The sequence below is a fragment of the Ambystoma mexicanum genome, chromosome 9 (assembly GCF_040938575.1).
Source record: "Ambystoma mexicanum isolate Mex_15411 chromosome 9, UKY_AmexF1_1, whole genome shotgun sequence".
NCBI classification, from domain to species: Eukaryota; Metazoa; Chordata; class Amphibia; order Caudata; family Ambystomatidae; genus Ambystoma; species Ambystoma mexicanum.
The window spans coordinates 375,938,617-375,961,537 of NC_090931.1; the positions used below are offsets into that span (position 1 = coordinate 375,938,617).

Genomic DNA, 22,921 nt, shown 5'->3' on the forward strand with positions numbered 1-22,921 from the left:
TCCCTGTGTGGTGTGCCTCCAACACTTTCCTCGCTATTCGTAAGTCTCTTAGGGAGCATCATGATCCCGTCTCTTTCTGTATTGCTTCGAGCCTGCAAGTTTCCCCATCCAGTTGGGCTTGTAGTGCCTTTCTTTATCTCACCCTCTGTGTGGCCTGCTCAATTAGATGTCCCCTAATTACTGTCTTACCCGCACCCCACACTATGTCGTCTCCCACATTGCCCGTATTGTGTTCCCTGAAATAGAAATGTATGGCTTCCGCTATATGAGTTCGAATTAGGGGATCTTCCAGTATGAGCTCATTCAGTCACAAGGGAGGCTTTTGAGGTGGGGCTGTCTGGAGGGAAGAAAGTGTTAGTTTCACCGGAGCATGATCCGCGAGAGCTGGGAATATTTCGACATCTATCATCAGGGGGATTAGCGTATCCGAAATGAAGAACATGCCCAATCTGTAGAATCCCTTATGGACAGGAGAAAAGTAAGTATAATCCCGTTCCTCCTGATGGAGAAATCGCCAAACCTCAATGAGTGAATGCTCCCGCAGTAATGTGGTAAGGACTGCAACATTTTTTTTTTCTTATCATTGGCCGTTGGGGGTAGTGTTTTATCAACTAAGGGATTAATCACAGCGTTGAAATCACAGCCTAAAATTAGTTTACCTTCTGCATGTTCCGCCAGGGATTTAGATAGTGAAGAGAAGAACAAGTCCAGTTTGGCGTTTGGAGCATTCAGTGAAACCAGGGTCACCCTGCATCCTCACAACGTTGCCACTACTAAGAGAAACCTTCCCTCCCTATTCCGCACCACCTTTAATGTTTTTAGGTGGATGCCATTGCGCTCTTGAATGGCGACCCTGCGTTTTTTCAAACCGCTGGTAGCAAAGAATTTTGTGGGGTAGATTTTATTGTTAAGGCGATATTCATCAGCCGGTTGGAGGTGGGTTTCCCTGAGGAACATGAGGGCAGCGGCGAGCGTGGCTAATCTATGAAACAATGCGCTGTGTTTTAGGGGGGAATTCAAGCCCTGGATGTTGAGGGTAATACATTTAACGTCTGGGATCGCATTTCTGAGAACTCTCAAGGTTTTGTGATATGCTTAGTGACGTTATTCTGCCCCGGTGAAAGACTCCCTCACCCCCACCCGGTCTCTCCAAACCTACATGATTTGTAGGGATCCAAAGTGACCTGGCTGGGTGACGAGGTGTCCCAGATGAGAATCCACTGTGGGGGCCAAGAGTTGCTCCAGAGTTCGAGTGGCAGGGCGTGTGTGGTACCGCAGAAGAGGCCTAGCAGTAGTGTGTCTATGTAAAAACGTAAAGGAAACACAAACAAGAAAGTGCATGTAAACCAAAGTAAGTGAGGCTCCTAAAGGCCTCTTTCTCCTAACCAACATTGACAAACCGTCAACAATAATGGGCGCAATCCACTCAGGGCGCCCACATTGCCTAATCTATATGATTCTTGATCTCCCGTGAGTTCCATTCGGTGTCTGGCGCTCTTTACAACACCCTTCACCTGTAGGTAGTTTCCGCTGCGACGTCTAGCTCATGGGTAAATAGTCCCGCAGCCTTTCAGCAGGTCGGTTATGGATTTTCCAGAGTCGGGCCTTGAGGGTGAATTGAGGCAGCCAGAGGGTGTTAGTCTTCCATTGTTCTCCATGTCCCCCAGTCCCAGCTGGGACCCAGGGCCGTCAGGAAGAACGCAGCATCACCAGCAATCCCTTGGCCCATTACCTGGACTCCCTCAGCCGCTGAAGAGTCCCTGTTTCTTTACGTTTCCTGTGGATTTCCCCATTGCACCCCCTGAGCTGTTTAGAGGGCCAGCGGCGTCCCCTTGGTCTTGTATACTGCAGCTCTTTCGAGGCTGGAGACCCCGCCGGGTTGGACCAGGTTCCTTGTCTCTCGATTCATGGTATAGAGTAGGCAGTCAAGATTTGCGTCTCTCATTATAGTGTTCAGCACTGCTATTGTACGTAGTGGGAACATCCATCCTTTACTGACTCCAATATATATGTATGTATATGTTCATGTTGGCGCATGCCGCACTCTATTCACTATAAGTCTGGCCTCTGCGAATACTTCATCTGCTTGTGTTTCTTTGCATGTATACACGTGTGAAATAGCTTAATATCTCTTTCACTTCTGTAGCATAAGTTTCTTCATCTTGATCCAAAGATGTCATGTATCTCGATACTTTGTTGATGCCTCTCTAGGATTGTCTGCGTTCTCTGGTCCCTGCATCTCTTCTCTATATATGTCATCTTTGCTCTGTATGATGGTGGTGATGACATCACCATTCTTCTTTGTCATCCAACTGCCCTGTTTCTTCCGGGATTTCATTCAGACGACCATCGTATTGTCTTGTATGCAAGTATGGTTCCCTCAAAGTGAACCTTGCCTTCCAGATTCTCGTAGGTATCGGTATCTTCACTGATACTGCACGTGTCTCACACTCTGGCACCCAACATACCGGTGCTGTGGGCGAGATGGTTGAGGTGGGGGCGATTCATGGACCATTCTCCCATCATCCTTCATGTCTAGACATCCTTGTCTGAAGAAATGCTTCTTTGGGATCCATATCTTCATAACTCCCTTCTGGCATCCAGCTGATTTCACATGCTCATCTTTGTTCCAATTCATGAGCATGCACTGTCCACTTGGACTGCAAAGGATCCATCTTCCTACATACTTCTTATGTTTCTTTGGATACAGAAACTTTGTTCTGTCAGGTGCATGAATATTGCCTTCACAAAGTCTCTGTTCTCATCATCTGTTAGATCTTTGGCCTTCCATCCTGATTCAACATCGATCATGTTCTTCATCCCTATGGCTTTCTTCGCTGTCTTCTTGCATTGTGTGATTATTATCTTGATCACACAGAATCTTAGCAACACTAACACGATCAGGGCTCCAAGTAACTTGAACATGTCTGCCGTCCATTGTGGAACCCAAGAAAAAACCAATTTACTCTTAGGTCCCGTCCCCTTTCCTCCATACTTGTGGGACGGGACCGGAGCACTTTGTAAAAAGCATCCACATTTTTTTCAAAAATGTGTCCCTACTGTCTTTCCTGCGCAGGGCCCGGCACGCGGCCATAACCCCGCCCACCTTGGCTCTGCCCCGCGCATCGCACATCAGTCCTTTTCTCCACTCGATCCGGGCCGGGCTCAATTGCATCCTTGGAAGATTTTCTTCCCTTTTTTCCTCTCTGGCTCTCGCTAGCGTTCGTTTACTAGTCTGTCTATGTCTTCCAAATTAGACTTTCCAGATTGTTCATCGTGTTACCGTCGCTTCGCGAGGGCGGATCCCCATTCTCTTTGTTTAGAGTGTTTGGGCCCGGAACACCGTTGGGACTCCTGTTTCTACTGTGACTCCCTTTCGGTCCGGGCACTTCAACATCGTTTGGAGCGGTGGGAGGAGGTGTTCCGACGAACTCCTCCTTCGCATTTTCAGGCGTTCATCGACGAGAAGAAGAAACGGCAGGTAAGTTCTTTACTTTTCAGAGCACCCCGGACGGGGCATACCTTTCTGGGTTCCTCTCAGTCCAGGAGGGGCGTTGATCGCTCTGTCACCGGGGTTCGTCCTGAGGTGCCTGTTGGGCCTAATAATAATTCTACCGGAGTTTTCTCCGAGGGTCTCCGTAAGGGGCCTGTGAACACCAGAATACGCTCAGAGGCCCCTCCTGTGGTACCGGAGCTCGCTCTGAGGCCTCTCTGTCTGCTTCCCTCAAAAACAAGACCGGGGTGCGCCCTGAGGCCTTGGCTGGGCTGGTTGTTACGGCTGTTGCCGGTCCTGGTTCCGAGGTCCCTGTCACGATCTCTGCTTCCAAAAGATCACGACTTGCCCGACTCCCTTGGAAGCAGACCCATAACCCCGGTTCCGAGTGCCAGCCAGTCCCAATTGGGACCTTTTGGACCCTGTCCTGGCGCCAGTGGCACCAGGCTCATAAAGATGCCCAGTCCCAGCGCTGGAAGCGCCGGCTCATAATGCTTGGGTGGACTTACCTGCAGCAGACCATGCTGCTTACTTACCTGCCAGTTGAACCCCTGATCCTCTTCTGTTCGGGACTACTTTTCCTGTTGGGTGGGGCAGGAGCCACTCCCTAGGTTCAGAACACTGGAACTCTTCTGGAAAGCAGGAACTCTTTTCTTAGGCGTGGCTGTGGAAGGAGACACCTAAGCACTACAGGAGGCTATTTAAACCACACCCGATGGATGAATCTTGCTTTGCGTTATTCTGCATTCTCTGCAACAGAACGCTCATCGTGTCTTCTGCTTCTGATCCTGGGCCTAAGGGAACAAAGGCTTACCATCCTGGAATCCAGTCTTCAGCAGCACCTGTAAAGACAAAGAAAGAACAGGTTAGCACTACGGTCTTCAGTTGCAGCGCATCTCTTACCTGGTCCAACGGCTGTCACCAACGCCTCACGCTGCATTCCGGCATCTGAAAGACAAAGGCTTACCTACTCTTCGCATGCTCCGAACGTCTTCGCACTGCATTCCGGCATCTGAAAGACAAAAGCTTACCAGCTCTTCGCACGCTCCGGAGGCCTTCGGCGCTGCATCCCGCATCTGAAAGACAAAAGAAGGTGCGTTTAAAGACATTGGGCAACTTTATTACTCACGTGCCATTACTCCTTCCCACGCCGAATCCAGTGGGTATTCCAGCACCCTTCAGCTTCTCTAAAGCTCCGAACTTGTACCTGCAAGATAAAAGGGACAGTTAGTGCGCATCGTGAAGCAGGCTACAAGCGCTTACTTACGTGCTTCCAGGCGCTTCTATTCCTCACGCGGGTTCGATCCTCAACTCTCATCAGCCCGCCATCCGCCATCGCCGGAACCCTGCAAAACAAGAGATATCATTACAAAAGACTTTTAAGACATTTGAAGTGCCCAGAGCTTACCGTTCGTGCAGTTAACGACGGACAGCAGTCCTCTGAGGTCAAGAGGCCTGCACCCTTATCCAGTGAAGAAACTGGTTACGGCACCCTGCCCCGAGGCAGATGGAGAGCTCGGCGTTCACTTACCTAAGGTGAGGGTGTTAACCTTTGGGGTTCTACAGGAGAAGAGAAAGGGAAGAGGAGAGAGGCACCCAATAACCCCAGTTCATTAATCCCATATTTTCTATCTGCAGACATCTTACTCTTCGAGTCAGACATACAGTGCACAGAGGTCCAGCCCAAAGAGCCAACCGTGTGTTACACATCACCTTTGAAGATACGGCATTCACCCAGTCAAGACCGGCGCCTCTGTGGGAATCAGGTGAGCGTTACAGAACGCAAAGCCTATTGCAAAACTCCCACCCAGGCGCTATGGAAACCTCGGATACCGACCAGCTAGCCCAGTTACTTGGGGAACTAAGAGCAGAAGTGCATGCAGCCCGTCAGGAAACTAATGCTCTAAGAAGGGAACTGATTATTTCCAATGAGCGAACAGACGATCTCGCTAGACAATTGCTACAGTCACGAGCCGGACAAACTCTGTTACCCGCATCAGGGGCAAATCTTCCTTCAACATCCTCTACGAACCCAGTGCAGATCAACCTACCTGGGAATGTACCTCTGACTCCGCCCGAACGATTTTCTGGTGACCCAAAGAGGTTTGCAGTATTTATTAATCAGTGCCGGTTGCACTTCTTATGCCGGCCAGCAGCCTTTCCAACTGATCAAGCTAAGGTAGCTTTCGTGCTTTCGTACCTTAGTGGCAATGCGGCAGACTGGTCGATCCCTCTAGTTAATCAAGATGATCCGGTTCTCCATGATTTTCGAGCTTTTCAGCTCAGTATGGAAAAACTGTTTGCAAGACATTCACAGGGGCAGGCCTTGGACAATGAGCTCCTTTCATTGCGACAGGGTAATCAAGACCTTTTGGCTTATATTCCGTCTTTCAACAGACTGATAGTGGAAACTCGATGGCCTGAGGACAAAAGGATTACGCTGTTTTATAGAGGTCTACGTGGAGAGCTCAAAGATGTGTTAGCCCAAGTAGTGAATCCCCCGGAAGACTGTTCGGACTATATTGACTTAGTCGTTCAAATTGACCACAGACTGCAGAACAGGAAGGCCGATCGTTCCAAGTTTGATGCTCGAGTATTTTCCAAACCACCAACTCCTACCAAAGGAGTAGACTCCGGGGAACCCATGCAAATAGGGGGCCTGAAAGGACCACTAACACAAAAGGAGCGGGAAAGGAGAAAACAGCTGCAATTATGCCTCTATTGCGGAAACTCGGGGCACTTTCTTCGAGACTGTCCGGTGAAAGCAGCCAAGAAGGCAGTAGGAGCTGCAGTTACCAGGGTCACAAATTCTGAGCAGGGAAACAACCTCGCCCGACAAGAATAGAGGTCCTCTTGCCGAGCGTTAAAACCAGTTCCGTGACCTCGCATTTCGTGATACCTATGGTCCTCATTAGCCCTGAACATCCGGATCGATTACATGCGATTGAAGCTTACGTCGACAGCGGTGCCATCGGCAATTATGTGGATCATGAAATGGTTTTGAGGATGAATCTGACTCTTTGTCCAAAGGCTGTAAAGGACGTCATTACTACGGTGGATGGTACGGAGATAGCCTCCGGACCAGTAACGCATACCACCCAAGAAGTGACGCTAGTAAGTCAAGATGGACACCATGAGAAGATCGTGTTCGATGTGATCAAGGCCCCCCAGTTCCAGATTATTCTAGGAATTCCTTGGTTAGAGAAGCACAATCCTAAGATCGATTGGCGAGCAAGAACGGTTCAGTTTCCAGAATGTGTCTCCACTTGTCACCCTCGACCTGGTGTTGCACTGGCAGCAATTTCCTCGGAGGCTCCTCAGTTACCTCCTGAATACCTAGAATTCCAAGATGTTTTCCGGAAGGATCAGGCTAACTCTCTACCTCCTCATAGGTCTTATGACTGCCAGATAGACCTGATACCTGGATCTACTCCTCCTTGTAGTAGAATTTATGCCCTCACCGAGCCTGAGAATCTTCACCTCCGACAATACCTGGATCAATACCTAGCGAATGGGTTTATTCGTCCTTCCAAGTCCCCTGCTTCCTCAGCTTTGTTCTTCGTTCCAAAAAAAGAAGGGGACCTTAGAACTTGTATAGATTATCGCGCCCTGAACCAGATCACCGTTAAGAATAGATATCCGTTACCTTTGATCCCTGAACTCCTGGACCAAGTCAGAAAAGCATGCATATATACAAAGCTGGATCTTAGAGGAGCCTACCACTTGGTACGAGTAAAAGAGGGCGATGAATGGAAGACGGCCTTCCGCACCAAGTATGGGCTATTTGAATATCAGGTCATGCCCTTCGGACTTTGCAATGCCCCGGCCGCCTTTCAATATTTTATGAACAATGTCCTCAGAGAGCTCATAGGTGTGTGTGTTGTTGTTTACATTGACGACATCCTCGTTTATTCTTCATCGGAAACTGAACATCGGAAACACGTGAAAATGGTCCTCGAGAGATTGCGTCAACACAAACTTTTCGCTAAGTTGGAAAAATGTGTTTTCAACGTGACTGAAGTTGAATTCTTGGGATTCATATTATCACCTAGCGGAGTGCGTATGGATTCAAAGAAGGTCGATGCAATTCTCAAATGGCCATCGCCATCCTCCGTAAAAGGTGTTCAAAGCATGTTAGGCTTCGCTAACTTTTACCGCAGGTTTATCCCCAAATTCTCTCGAATAGTCCAGCCCATCACCGCCTTGTTAAAGAAAAACAAACGCTTTGAATGGTCTACCGAGGCGGAACAAGCTTTCCAGAATTTGAAGACTAGATTTATCTCTGCACCGATCTTAAAACATCCTCGCCGAGAACTCCCCTACATCGTTGAAACTGATGCTTCGAGCCTTGCCATGGGGGCAGTTCTATCACAAAAGGACCCAGTAACCAATCAGTTGCATCCCGTGGCATTTTGGTCCCGCAAATTCTCGCCTCCTGAAATCAATTACACTATTACTGATAAGGAACTTCTAGCTATCAAGTCCGCCTTTAAGGCTTGGTGGCATTATCTTCTGGGGGCCCGACACACCGTTACTGTGATTACAGATCACCGAAACCTGCAATATTTGAAAACCGCAAAAGCTCAATCCTCTAGGCAACTCCGTTGGGCACTATTCTTTGCCGAGTTTGACTTCATAATTACCTATCGACCTGGTACAAAAAACGGTAAAGCTGATGCCCTTTCTCGGATGGGAGTGGAAGAACATTTGATCAATCCTAAACCTGTACCTATCATTCCCGAACAAAGAATTCTAGGTGTAATCGCCACACAATCCATAGAGGAAGTTAAGGATAAAGCCAGGCTACTGGTAACTCCAGCAGACATACAGAATTGGCATCTGCAGGGAAAGGACTTTACGGTGAAGGACAACCTATTATATTTCCAAGAACGGTTATACCTGCCCAGCACAGATTTACAGAAAAAGGTAATCTCTTGTTATCACGATTCTTTAATGGAAGGACATCCCGGTATGACCAAGACCTCGGAAAAGATCAAGCGCTACTTCTGGTGGCCGTCTTGGAAAAAAGATATCAGAGACTTTATAATGTCCTGTGGAATATGCGCCCAAAACAAGAGTCAAAAGGAAAAACCAGCCGGCCTCTTACGCCCTATTGACATCCCGCCTCGCCCTTGGCATACGCTTTCTATGGACTTCATCACTGATCTACCTCCATGCTCCGGATACAATACGATCCTAGTAATCGTGGACCTATTCTCCAAGATGGCGCATTTCATTCCACTCAAAGGCTTACCAACAGCAGCAACTCTGGCCCGAGAATTTCTCGAAAACATCGTCCGACTGCACGGTTTTCCTTCAGTTCTAATTTCGGATCGAGGTAGTCAATTTATTTCTCATTTTTGGCGAAGTTGCTGTCGGTCGGCTCAAATTGATGTGAGACTTTCGACCAGCCACCACCCTCAAACCGACGGACAAACCGAGAGGACCAATCAAACTCTGGAACAGTATTTGCGCTGCATGCTACAACAAACTGAAAAAACTTGGAAAGATATCCTTTGGATAGCCGAATATGCCTACAATAACTCTGTCCACTCGGGAACTGGGAAGACCCCGTTTTTTCTTTTATATGGTAGTCACCCTCGAACCTCGGAGTTGGATCCACTCCAAGATCTTGGAACACCAGCAGTAGACCACCTGCATTCTACAATCACCCAAGCCTTTAAGGAAGCCGTTTCTCACCTTCAAAGGGCTAAAGAACAATACAAGAAAGGAGCAGACCAACATCGGAAGGAAGCCCCCCAATATCAAGTAGGAGATCAAGTCTGGTTATCCACCAAATATCTACCTCTAAAAGGACCACGCACATTCAACCCAAGATACTTTGGTCCCTATTCCATCACTACCATAGTAAATCCAGTAGCGGTCAAGTTGGACTTGCCCCCTCACATGAAGATACATCCGGTCTTCCACGTCTCTCTATTAAAACCTGTGCAACCTCAAACCCGACTAACTACATCTCCAAAACCTATTCTAGTTGATGGAGAACTCGAGTTTGAAGTCAAAAGCATCCTGGATTCCAAGATCTCCAAATCTAAACTATTTTACCTGATTGACTGGAAAGGCTACGGTCCCCAAGAAAGATCCTGGGAACCTGCAGAATATGTCCACGCGCCTCGTCTAATCAAAAGATTTCATCGAACATTTCCTAACAAGCCCAAACCCCCGGAGAAGCCCGGTTTGGGAGGGGCCTTGAGGGGGGGTGCTGTCATGATCTCTGCTTCCAAAAGATCAGGACTTGCCCGACTCCCTTGGAAGCAGACCCATAACCCCGGTTCCGAGTGCCAGCCAGTCCCAATTGGGACCTTTTGGACCCTGTCCTGGCGCCAGTGGCACCAGGCTCATAAAGATGCCCAGTCCCAGTGCTTGGGTGGACTTACCTGCAGCAGACCATGCTGCTTACTTACCTGCCAGTTGAACCCCTGATCCTCTTCTGTTTGGGACTACTTTTCCTGTTGGGTGGGGCAGGAGCCACTCCCTAGGTTCAGAACACTGGAACTCTTCTGGAAAGCAGGAACTCTTTTCTTAGGCGTGGCTGTGGAAGGAGACACCTAAGCACTACAGGAGGCTATTTAAACCACACCCGATGGATGAATCTTGCTTTGCGTTATTCTGCATTCTCTGCAGCAGAACTTTCATCGTGTCTTCTGCTTCTGATCCTGGGCCTAAGGGAACAAAGGCTTACCATCCTGGAATCCAGTCTTCAGCAGCACCTGTAAAGACAAAGAAAGAACAGGTTAGCACTACGGTCTTCAGTGGCAGCGCATCTCTTACCTGGTCCATCGGCTGTCACCAACGCCTCGCGCTGCATTCCGGCATCTGAAAGACAAAGGCTTACCTACTCTTCGCATGCTCCGGAGGTCTTCGCACTGCATTCCGGCATCTGAAAGACAAAAGCTTACCAGCTCTTCGCACGCTCCGGAGGCCTTCGGCGCTGCATCCCACATCTGAAAGACAAAAGAAGGTGCGTTTAAAGACATTGGGCAACTTTATTACTCACGTGCCATTACTCCTTCCCACGCCGAATCCAGTGGGTATTCCAGCACCCTTCAGCTTCTCTAAAGCTCCGAACTTGTACCTGCAAGATAAAAGGGACAGTTAGTGCGCATCGTGAAGCAGGCTACAAGCGCTTACTTACGTGCTTCCAGGCGCTTCTATTCCTCACGCGGGTTCGATCCTCAACTCTCATCAGCCCGCCATCCGCCATCGCCGGAACCCTGCAAAACAAGAGATATCATTACAAAAGACTTTTAAGACATTTGAAGTGCCCAGAGCTTACCGTTCGTGCAGTTAACGACGGACAGCAGTCCTCTGAGGTCAAGAGGCCTGCACCCTTATCCAGTGAAGAAACTGGTTACGGCACCCTGCCCCGAGGCAGATGGAGAGCTCGGCGTTCACTTACCTAAGGTGAGGGTAACCTTTGGGGTTCTACAGGAGAAGAGAAAGGGAAGAGGAGAGAGGCACCCAATAACCCCAGTTCATTAATCCCATATTTTCTATCTGCAGACATCTTACTCTTCGAGTCAGACATACAGTGCACAGAGGTCCAGCCCAAAGAGCCAACCGTGTGTTACACATCACCTTTGAAGATACGGCATTCACCCAGTCAAGACCGGCGCCTCTGCGGGAATCAGGTGAGCGTTACAGTCCCTCGTTCAAAGGCTAAAGCTACCAACAGTTCTGAGAGGCCGGACAAGGCTTTGTCGGTGAAAGCGGTTGCTCACCGTTCCCGCTCTTGTGGTGATACCAGATCTGTTGAGGGGGCAAAGAAGCAAAGTTCTTCTTTTACCGGCAGTGCCGAGGTCCATCCTTCGAAGGCTCAGTTGGCGGTTGGTATGTCACAAAAACATTCCAGGCCTCATAGTACCGGCTCGGCCGAGGTTCCTTATGTTAAGGCTAAGATTAAGACCCCTGATCCATCGACGGGGACCCCTGCCTCACTTCCTCACGTGCCGCAGTTCCCCTCAGATGAGGACAAAATGGCGCCCGTTCCCGCCACGACCACGGCAGCCATTTTAGGTGCTACGCCTCAATTACGCCATCGGCCTCTGGTATAGGGCTCAGTCCCTTGGGTGAAACTAAGGTCCCTTGTGCGCATCCTTACTGGCCGGTTTATGATTGGAACGCCCGGATACCTCTTCCGCACAATGTTTCGTTGCCCGCGGGGGCGGCTTCTTTGATTTATGTGGATACGTCGGTGTGGCACCCTTCCCCGTTACGTCCCTGGATTTGTCCACCTCATAAGAGGCCCCCTCAGGTTCCGAAGCAATCTCCTGAGGATGCCTTTTTCGGTACATTTCCAGCGCTTATGCGCACCGACCCCATGAGGGAATATTTCAAAGGTCTTTTCAAGGAGATATGTCCAACTGCGCCTCCGGCTCCACCCCTTCCTCCGGTGGTCCCGCCGGCGCCTCCCTTGCCCGTGGTGCCTCCCCCGGCTCTTCTGCCTGTGCCTCCATTGTCCCCAGTGCACAAGGCAGTGCCTGACACGGCTCAGCAGGATCCTGACCTGTCAGATGACCCTCAAGGCGATCAGGACAACGAGGACCTTCCCCGCTCTATCCGAGCCTTTCATGACCGGGTACTGGACATGATGAGTTTCTTAGATTTTCTGGTGCCCGAGGCACACGCTCCCCAGGAGGGCGTGCTTTCTGGGGCGTTCACCCTGTCACCCTTGGAGCGTACCGGCCTGTTCCTGCAGAAGGACGTTCTGGCCGAGGTCAGAAGAGTCTGGGAAAAGCCACATTCGGGACTTTTTGTCAATAAGAAGATTGACGCGAGGTACAGGCTGCATTCTTTGGAAGAGGTGGCCTTGTCGTCTTGTTCGCCTCCCTTCTCCACAGTGGTGGCTGCGGCTACGTTGCAATCCAGACCTGCAGCATCCTCTTCCACGACGGCTACTCAGGACTTGGGAAAGGAGGACAAGCTCCTGGACTCCCTAGGGAGGAAAATCTTTGCAAACTCAGCCTTGCAGCTCAGGCAGGCCAACGCTGAGTTGATATTGGCGGGAGCTAACATGCGGATGTGGAAAGGTCTGTCTGAGTTTGAGGAGCACATCCCAGTCAAGAAGTTGGAAGACTTCAAAGGAGGCCTTTCCGATGCCAGGGTCTTGGCCCAGGATCTCCTGGAGGCTGCGGCTCATCACGTAGACACCTCGGCTCGGGGCCTGATGCTTGGGGTTGATACCTCACGGCAGGTGTGGCTGCATGCCACTAAATTTTCTAAGGAAGTGCAAGACAAGGTTTTGGACCTTCCATTTGATGGTAAGGAGCTTTTTCATTCTACTACTGATGTAGAGCTCACCAAGACCAAGGATAGCACTCAGACAGCTAAATCATTGTCTGTTCTGGTCAAAGCTCCTTTCAAATCCCAGAGACCGTTGACGCAAAGTCGACCCTCCTCTGGTTTTAGGGACTTCCTCGACCGCAAATCTCGCAGAGTGGATACTCCTGCGGGGAATAACCGCCGTAGACAAGAGCGGTTTTTCTCCTGCTCCTCAGCCTCCTCATCAGGTTCAGGTGGCACCGCCACCGATAAACCTGCCAAATGAGGGTTTTCCACGCTCGCACGAACCCTGGTGGGAGGATGCATTGCGTCTCATTGAGAGGCATGGCAGACCATCACAGAAGACAGATGGGTCTTGTCAGTCACTCGAGCGGGCTTCCGCTTACCTTTACCCCCTACCCCACCCCTCAACCCTCCTTTTCAGCTGTCGGTCTCACCCTCCCTCAAGGCCGAAGTTCAGAAACTTCTGGACCTCAGAGCTGTGGAACCCATTCCCCTTGGGGAGCGAGGGGAGGGCTTCTACTCACGGCTGTTTACGGTGCCCAAACCCAATAAGGCTGGCCTGCGCACCATCCTAGACCTTTCCCAGTTCAATCTTTTCCTACCCCAAGAGAAATTCAAGATGATCACACCCAGCCAGATACGCTCCTCCTTACAGATGGGCGATTGGCTCAGCGTTGTGGATCTTCAGGATGCATATATGCATATCCTGATTTGGAATCCACACAGGAAATATCTCTGCTTCTCTTTGGGAGAGGAGCACTTCCAGTTTCGGGTGCTTCCTTTTGGCCTCAGCTCGGCGCTGCGTGTCTTCACGAAGATGATGTCGGTGATTGCGGCCTATCTTTGTCTCCAGGGTATCCATGTGTATCCTTATTTGGACGACTGATTCTTACGCAGCCCTTGTTCGCTGGCAGCAGCGGGCAACCTCCAGTCTCTCCTTCAGCTCCTGTTCCATCTTGGGTTGTCAGTGAACTGGCGGAAATCCTCCATGACGGTCTCACAGGACCTGATCTTCCTGGGTTTTCGTTGGAACACGATCGACTGCAGAGTGTATCTGACCGAGGACAGAATGGTGGATCTGTTAGCCACGTGTCAGATGTTTGCGCAGTCGGAGAGCATGTTGGCCTGGTGGTTCCAGAGGCTTCTGGGTCTCATGGCCTCGTGTGTACTGGCTCTTCCTCTTGCTCGTCTCAAAATGAGACATGACATGGCGTCAGGCAGTGGATCCGGATTCCATGCGGATAATGATTCCGGATTCCATGAGAGTGGACCTGGATTGGTGGTCATCTGTCAGCAATCTGTCTGGGGGCGCGGGGTTTCAGGACCCGGTACCCATGGTGACGATCACGACGGACTCCTCCCTTCTAGTGTGGGGTGCAACGTTAGATCTTCTTCAGGTCTCGGACCGCTGGTCACCTCAGGACAAGCTCCTGCACATAAATCATTTGGAGTTTCTGGCGATCTTCCTAGCGCTCTGGGCGTTCAGACCGCTCATTGTCAACAAGGTGGTCCGCATAAGAACGGACAATGTGGTGTCAATGTATTACATAAACAAGCAAGGGGGAACAAAGTCTCCCCCCCCCTCGTGGACCTGTCCATCGAGATTTGGGAGTAGGCCTTGCTTCATGGTGTCTGGCTGCTTGCAGTGCACATCCCGGGCCAGCTGAATGTCACAGCGGATGCCCTCAGCCTGCGGACAGTGGTCAGCTACGAGTGGGAATTGAAGGCAGAGGTCCTCTCATGGATTTTCTAGCGCTGGTGCACACCGTAGGTGGACCTCTTCGCTACGGCGGTGAACAAGAAGCTTCCTCAGTATGCCTCCAGAGGGGGGCTGGGAGCCTCCTCTCTGGGGGATGCTCTCGAGATTCTATGGCACAACATGATAGCTTACGCCTTCCCGCCTCTGCCTCTAGTTCACCGTGCAATTTGGAAGTTGAAGAACTCGGCAAACTGTTTCCTTCTACTCATAGCCCCGTGGTGGCCGGCCAGGTTTTGGTTCTCAGAACTTCAACACCTGTCGGTGTATCCGCCGATCAGGTTACCAGTAACTCTCGATCTTCTTCGCCAAGGGGAACAACAGATGTGGCACCCCTCCCCACAATCGATCAGCTTGGCGGCATGGTGCCTGAGTTCAAGTTTTTAGAGCATCTGCGTTTGTCTGCGGATAACATGCACATTATCCATGCAGCCAGGAAACCCTTGACCAGATGTCAGTACAAGAGTAAATGGCTCAGGTTCTGTCATTGGTGTTTGGAGAAGAAGTTGGATCCGAGGGTGGCCACGATTGACACGGTGCTGTCCTTCGTGTCCTCCCTAGCAGAGTCAGGGGTTCATGTTCTGTCATGCAGGGCTTATCTCTCAGCGGTTTCCGCTTACCATTCTACAGACCTGTGTTCTTATTCTCTAACTAACCCAGTGGTGAAGAGGCATTTTGCTGGCTTGACACGCCTCTACCCTCTGGTTCGTAATCCGTACCCGCCATGGGATCTAAATGTAGTCCTGACGGCGCTGTGCCATAAACCCTTTGAACCAATGGCTATGGTGGACCTCAAGTACTTGTCTTGGAAAGTGTCCTTTCTGGTCGCCGTTACGTCAGCAAGGAGAGTGAGTGAGCTCCAGGCATTGTTGGTGGAGTATCCTTTCTTGGTCTTTCACAAGGACAAGGTAGTCCTTCGGTCAAACCCAGCTTTTCTACCGAAGGTGGTGACCGAATTCCATCTGAATCAGTCGGTCTCCCATCCAGTCTTTTTTCCGAACCCTGCCCCAGAGGCTGAAAGGGTTCTACACTGTCTTGATGTCCGAAGAGCTCTTAAGTTCTACCTGGACAGGACTTCCGAGCTTAGGAGTTCTTCTCAACTTTTTGTGACCTTCGGTAACCCTCAGGGCAAGCCGGCGTCTAAGGCAACTATTTCTAGGTGGATCGCCGCCTGCATCACGGAGTCTTTCACCGCCCAAGGGCTGAAAGCTCCTAAGGGTATCCATGCACACGTGTTGCGGGGCAAGGCAGCCGCCGTTGCTTTTCAGAAATATGTCCCCTGGGAGACAATCGCTAGGGCAGCTACTTGGGCCTCCCCATCTGCTTTCTGTAAGCATTACTATCTCGACATGAGCTCCAGAGCTGACGATCAGTTTGGTCAGGCTGTGCTGAAGAACCTGTTTCAGTAAGGGGTATTTCCATCCACCGGTAGTTCCTGTAAGGAGTGCGTGGGAATCTCCCACAAGTATGGAGGAAAGGGGACGGGACGTAGGAGTAGTACCAGGTTACTCACCGTAGAGACCACCTTACTCCTAGTCCATAGTCCCCTTTCCTCCATACGCCCGCCCGCCGTCCCCTCTAATAAGGTTTCTCTGTTATTGCTAATGGGTCTTTGACCTGGCGATAGAAAAGGACTGATGGGCGATGCGCGGGGCGGAGCCAGGGTGGACGGGGTTACGGCCGCGTGCCGGGCCCCGCGCAGGAAAGAGAGGAGGGACACATTTTGGAAAAAAATGTGGATGCTTTTTACAAAGTGCTCCAGTCTCGTCCCACAGGACGGAGAGATGTCCCACAAGTATGGAGGAAACGGGACTATGGACTAGGAGTAAGGTGGTCACTACGGTGACTAACCTGGTAAATCATCAGCACTGTCTTCTCCTTCATCTATTATCTGGATGTGTAGCTTTGTTAACATCCTTATGGCCTCAATCAAGGTGCCATTCTCATCATCGTGAGAAGGTATGAATGTGCAACATGATTCTCCGATTTTTGCAAAAACACCTCCGTCCATAGCTGTGATCATGTCAACGACGTATCTGTTCTGAAGAGTCATCAGTCTGATGGCTCTAAGCTCCTCCTTGATAGCATTGAATCCCTTTATGGTTGTATTGATCGTCTGCAGCAATTCACATCTGGTTATCTGTAACCATTTAGTATTTGCTCCAACCTGGATACTAGGCATGAAAATTATCGTGAACACTGATGAAGTCTGGCTGAACAGTCTGTGTTCATACGGAATAGAGTTGAAAGCTTCTATTTTTTAAACATTTTTATTTTTATTTGTATTGGATAATAAAATCATCCTTTCATATTTTGTTTACATCATCATAATTTCATTATTATAAACATTTATGACATCTTGCAAATCGTAACTCATACTTTTCATAGTTCATGCAAGTGTAAATCATAATTCATAGTTCATAATTCATGCAAGGAATACACCATAAAATGTCCACAGCTCACCGCAATCACCCTCTAAAATCAGGGATCAATCAAAATGATATTATGTCTGGAAAAATACTCAATAAAAAATGAATGATTGCTATACGAACCGTTAACTTTCCGTCATTAAATAAAAGGTGCCACACTACCTTTGGTTCCATGTTGTTACATGAACTTACAAAATCATCACTGAAGTATCTACTCCTCAGTTCTATTAGGTTAGGGCACTTAGTTAAAACATGTTCTAAATTTTCCTTGCTGAATTTGGTACTACAAAAGCAACAATATTCCAACTCATTTGAGATCATCCTTCTTCTCACCAGAATTTCACGTGTTGGCCACAGATTCAACCTGAACCTTAGATATAGATTACGCATTTGAGGGCTAGGGAATTTGGAAAGATAGTCTGCCATACTTCGAAAGTGCTTATGTGCAAATGGATTGGATTTAAAGTCAATATAACTAAAACATAGATTCCGATTTACAATCCAATCATATTGGTATAATTTGGCTTTCGCTTGATCAGGATTCTCAAGGAATAAATCCAACGTTATTGATGCATTAGCCAATGCGTGCAGTACATATTTACACCAACGTTTGGTGAAGTCCTGATCACGAGCAAGCAGATGTTTTGCCATGATTCCCAAAAGATTCAGGGCTTTTAGACATAAAATACTTTTTCTCAGTGTGGCAGCCTGTTTGCACTTCACTTGTACTTCGAGGGATAATAAACCTAATTCGTGTCTAATCAATGGCAGAGGGACGGATTTTGGTAACATCAGTAGCTCCTTCCAAAACCGGGATTCACATTTATGCCAGCTTGTGCTTGCCACAATTAAACACTTGGTACCCTACAATATGATCGGAATGATCTTTTGTTGGTAAAAAGCCATTATATGACTTATAGTGAATTTCCCAAATTTCCCTTTTAGCATTTTCGCTTGTCATAAGCGTCTGAAGTTTATTGTATCTCTCTAGTTCATTAATTTTATTTGACACTGTAACTGCAACAATTAATCCCAAGTATCTATACTGCTCTACCTTAGATAGAGTTCTGTTTTGAAGCTGCCACTTGTAGTTTTTGAGCTTCTATTGACTTGTCATAGAAATAATTCTCTCTCTTTATTCGATGAATCAGCTCCACAGATCTCCTCTTCCTCAGATGAGCATCTGCTTTCGGGAAACCAATGTTCAGGTCACTTTTAGGAATCACCAACGCAGGAACATGAAACTTCACCAAGGTGCATATTCTTCCCCAAACTTTGGGCAGCTTCATATATGATTTGGATCCACAAGCCCAATAATGATCCATTATTACTGCTGTTCCAAGTTTAATTTCTGGTACATCAAAAATTCGCCCACATTTCTGGTTTTCTCCAACTTTTCTTGTGCCATTGTTTCTGAAACACAGCTTTGAACTTTCCAAAGGCACTATTTTTAAGGGTCCTCCTCTGTCTTCGATCCAGGTCAATAGTTTAGCAAGTCTTGGCCATAGAGGCTTACAGCCATTCTGCACTATGTCAATAGTTGGTTGATAACGAACAATGACTACCCAGGCTCTGCAGATCACCACTCCTTCCCATTCATCTGGTGATAGCACCGATCCCCAAATCTGCATTTGGCCTCTGTTTTTCCATCTATGACTTTCTTCTGCAGATATCCCTGAAACCTCAAGTTTTCTGTTTGCTTCTCGTCTGATTTCTGCTCCTTTCACTACAGATTTTCCATATCTGATCACAAGGTTCTTTGTCTGTGTCTTAACTCTTGTCTTTGTATCTTGTTCATCATCTTCATCTGGAACCGTCTTTTCAGTTGCCATTTGAGATAGGCATCTCAACCTATGAACTGGCCTCTTGTTCTAGCTGTGAAAGACAATGTGCCTGGACGTCTATTTCAATAGCTATGAAGATCTTAGACTTCCCAATGCTATAAGGCAGGAGTGCACATACAAAGCATTCCTCCTTTGAGGTCCTCCTTCCTGCTTCTCTCATATGCTGATATCAAAGATTATTCCCCAAATGTGCTGTACTCTCCAGGTAATCATTTAGCTCATGGTCATTCTCCCTAGCATTTCTTATGGGCCTCATGTTCCTTGAATGAGCCTGTGTAATCATGTCATGAAGTATGTCAGCATAGGTTCTTCTTACTGGACCAATCATAGAACCATTCATCAGTGGACTAGGCCTATTCACATGTGCTACCTGTGTAGGAGAAAGTTCTAGAAGCCTTTGTTTACTTCAATGCCATTTCTTAGCAGCAGTGTGAGAGGGCCATAGAGTGTCTCCTATAATCTCCAGACGTGACCTCTCTTCAAACGGTAACTCAGGTTTATCTATTACAGGGACATGTGCTTTCATATGTACCTTTAAAGTAGGAATAATAACCTTAGGTCTCAGCTGCCTAGTAATTGCCACATTTGTATCCTTCTCGTGCACAGGAGAATACACAGGAATGTTTATGCATCTCTACAAAAACTGCAGTGCGTATTGTAAGTGAAAGCAATACCACTATGAATATAATGCAGGTATAGATAACACACATGTACAAACAAATTGCAGTGCATATTGTAAGTGAAAGCAATACCACTATGAATATAATGCAGGTATAGATAACACACATGTACGAAAACTTGCACCATGGGCTTCGTGCACAACGTGGAAGTCTCTCGTGATGCGTCATGATGACATTGCTATTGATGCTGCACATGTTATGTTTAAGGAAGGAAAAAGTATTTTTAATGGGACAACATCATGCAATATTCTGGTAATATCTTAATGTATAGAAAAGAGTCGTCCTTTCGCTAGACGAAAAGTGGATGCCTCTCCAACAAGAATTAAAGGACTATAGTAAGTAGGCTCTGGATATCTTCCTCAAAAAGTCTCATTCAGGATGTCCTCGGTCTACTTCAGCTGGCAGGATTATTTCAATGACATACTCCAATTCCAATCGATGCCACAAATCTGCTTCAGACCAGATGACATGAAGATTTTTCTTTCAGCATGAAACAAAAGGTTTCTCAATTAGTGAACCTTTTAATTTTCTTCCTCAACAGTCTCATTCATTCCTTAAGGTTCTCTCGGAATACTCATTCACTTGGTGTATGATGTCTCTCAATATTCGATTGAGCTCTGCATTATTTCTCGGGTCTCTCAGGAAAGTTCTGACATCAGTTTGTCTCCCTGCAACATGTGGACATTCTTCAATCAAGTAATAGAAAATTGGCTGACCAGTCTATGTGCATTATTCAGTGACAGGAGCATCTGTATTTCCCCAACTGTACTCAGGAAGCTGAAGTATTTGTTCAGTGATAGCTATAAGCAATCTTCTCACAATGGTGACATTTTTGGGATTTTGCAGGACAATGGGAATGCTAGTAGTTCTCCCCACCAACGCTGGGTATGCGCACAGTACAAACTCGAAAAAAGCAAGACCGATCTGTGAAACTTTGTCATTGGGCACCACCATAGGCACCTCCAAAGAGAAAGTCAGTAAGAAAAGAATTGAGATACTGCTCTCTTTTCCAACCGTTGAACAAGAATTCCAAATCTGGCATACTCTTCTGTTTACTCAAGGCTTAAGTGTGCCTCAGTCCAATGTAAACAAGCTCATGTGGCTCAAGAACCAATATTTTCCTTAACTCTTATTTTCAGTAACTAAAAGTGCCTGGAACTAAGCCACAGTTCAATAAACTCTTTGGCCCTCATTACGACCCTTGCGGAAATCGAAAAACGATGGCGGAAATGCAATACCGCCATCGAATAGCGCTCGGTGCGATTATGACCCGTCACCGCAAAGTACGATGCCATTAGCGACACCGCAGTGAACACCAACGCTAACTGCACCAAGTACGCGCGCGCGCCATGCCAAACCGCAATTACCACCATGGTGCAACGGTACGCGAATTCTGACCCCAGCGGACATGCACCTAACGCCATCAAGCACGGCGGAAAGTACCATTCCGCCATGGTGAGAAGTACGGCATCGCGAACCAACCGTAAACGGCCCTACTGAGTGCCTGTACACCGCTCCCTGGCCACATTGTACAACTCCCCGTAGGTGCAATGAAGCCACACAATGCAACCAGTGAAATGTACAAGTCATCCATGCCTGCCAACGAACAAATGAATCACAAGAGGGGCCAATGGAAGCTGCAGGGCACAGATGGCACGAATACAGAAGCCACACAAATGGACATGACCTCAGTCTCCCTCCAAGAAACGCACGCAAACACAGGCACCTGTGACCAGCCATATTCTGATAATCACATCATACCACCAATCCAACTGGCTGACCGGCATCTGTCACACAAAAGCCATTCCCCCGCCCCTGAGCATCACATCACCAAAACAGTCACATTGGCAGCCCTCATCCCTGACCTCACTGGGCTTCGTAGGCAAACGCGCCAGCACAGTACCACGCAACTATACTCCGAAGCTGGAACCCAATGCAGATCTCCTCACAATACATCGCTCCCCAAATAGGAATATGACACATCACCTGCAAAGAATAATGCTACACGGTTCATATCAGAATAGGAATTTAATGCACAACAAAATCACCAAGCCCATACAGCCATCAGGCCATGAACTCCAAAATACATTTCACCATTGTGGGCTGCATCCGCAATTAATGACCAGCTACTTCTTGTGTGACGCCCTGTACCCTCATGGCACACAGGGGCTACATTCTCGTACGAAAAGGCAACATGGAAGCGCCTCGACCCGCAGGGCCGTCCCATTAGGGAGGCACTAGTCCAGCTGAAAGGCCGAAATGTTGCTCCTAGCCACTAGTACTGCGTAAGGGCATGTGGCCCATTGGCGATCGTCCCATAAGATCGTAATGCTGCTCCACTGATTAACACGAAGCAGCAGGTGTCGGGAGTAAAATCCATCTGCAGGAGTGGCATACAGATGGCAGTGGAAAAAGGGGAGGAGATACCTGTCACCCAAACGAAATGAAAAAGAATAGAATGGCCATCAGAACTACATTTGAATTACTCACTTCAATGATCACACCAAATCCACAGCCATATGCATGCTAGCCCACTCCAAAGGATCATCAACAACCAAAAACCACTAGCGAATCATATCTACCTATATCGAGGTGAAAACACTATCACAAACGCCTGCTTCCATACTCACATGACATGTGAAACTTCCATTGAGTCTGTGCGTAATGCAGCCTGCAAAATGCACTGTTCCCCCAGCCCGTAATTCCAGTGTTGTGAAGCAACATGTAATTGGGAACGTCCGGCCTTATCGCCCACTTCGCTATTGCGCATCCCATACTATTCATATCAATCATTGCATCCTCGCCATGGCCCCTGTCCCAAGGACAATGAACAATAGAACGTTATATTCGCAGTCAGACCTGTGGGCATCTCCTCGCCGCTAGCTGAAAACCGAAAGCGCCGTCCTTCGAATTCCTCATTTGCAACATCACGCCGAAAAGGCATCTGTGGCCGCTTGAAATCACTAATTAATCTATCTAGTGCGGCTGTGTGTGAAAATGGCAACTGCCTTCACTCACAAATGGGACGCCCCGCCCGCCGGTGAACCTCGGTGCAGTGTTGCATGAGGGTCCACCGTTACTCGAGTACTACGTTCCACTGACCCTTCACAAGTCTGTTCGCGACTGCAAAGATAGTATGTGAAACAATGGGACCAAAGCAGAATGAACATATCAACCAATGTTACACTGCCATCGGGTACAAATACATGATTGTAATGGCAAGATGCCATTCGTCGAATTGCAGCGTTGTGTGCGGGACGTGCTCACCCAAAGGGGAGAGCAGCTTGCACAGGTGGAATGAATCACCACAGGTGGAGGCCATACAGCCTGGAAACACATTAATTGCACACCCAACCCCCTCCCACAACCACACCCACTCCGAAATGCTACCGGCAGGACTAGCCATGTTGGCC

General features: G+C 48.3%; 1 protein-coding gene across 1 annotated transcript in view; it reads left to right on the top strand.

Moving 5' to 3' along the window:
* HSF5 (heat shock transcription factor 5) overlaps positions 1-22,921 on the top strand; it is an 886,218-nt gene that overhangs the window by 110,762 nt on the left and 752,535 nt on the right. The gene's annotated exons all lie outside the window — the stretch shown is intronic.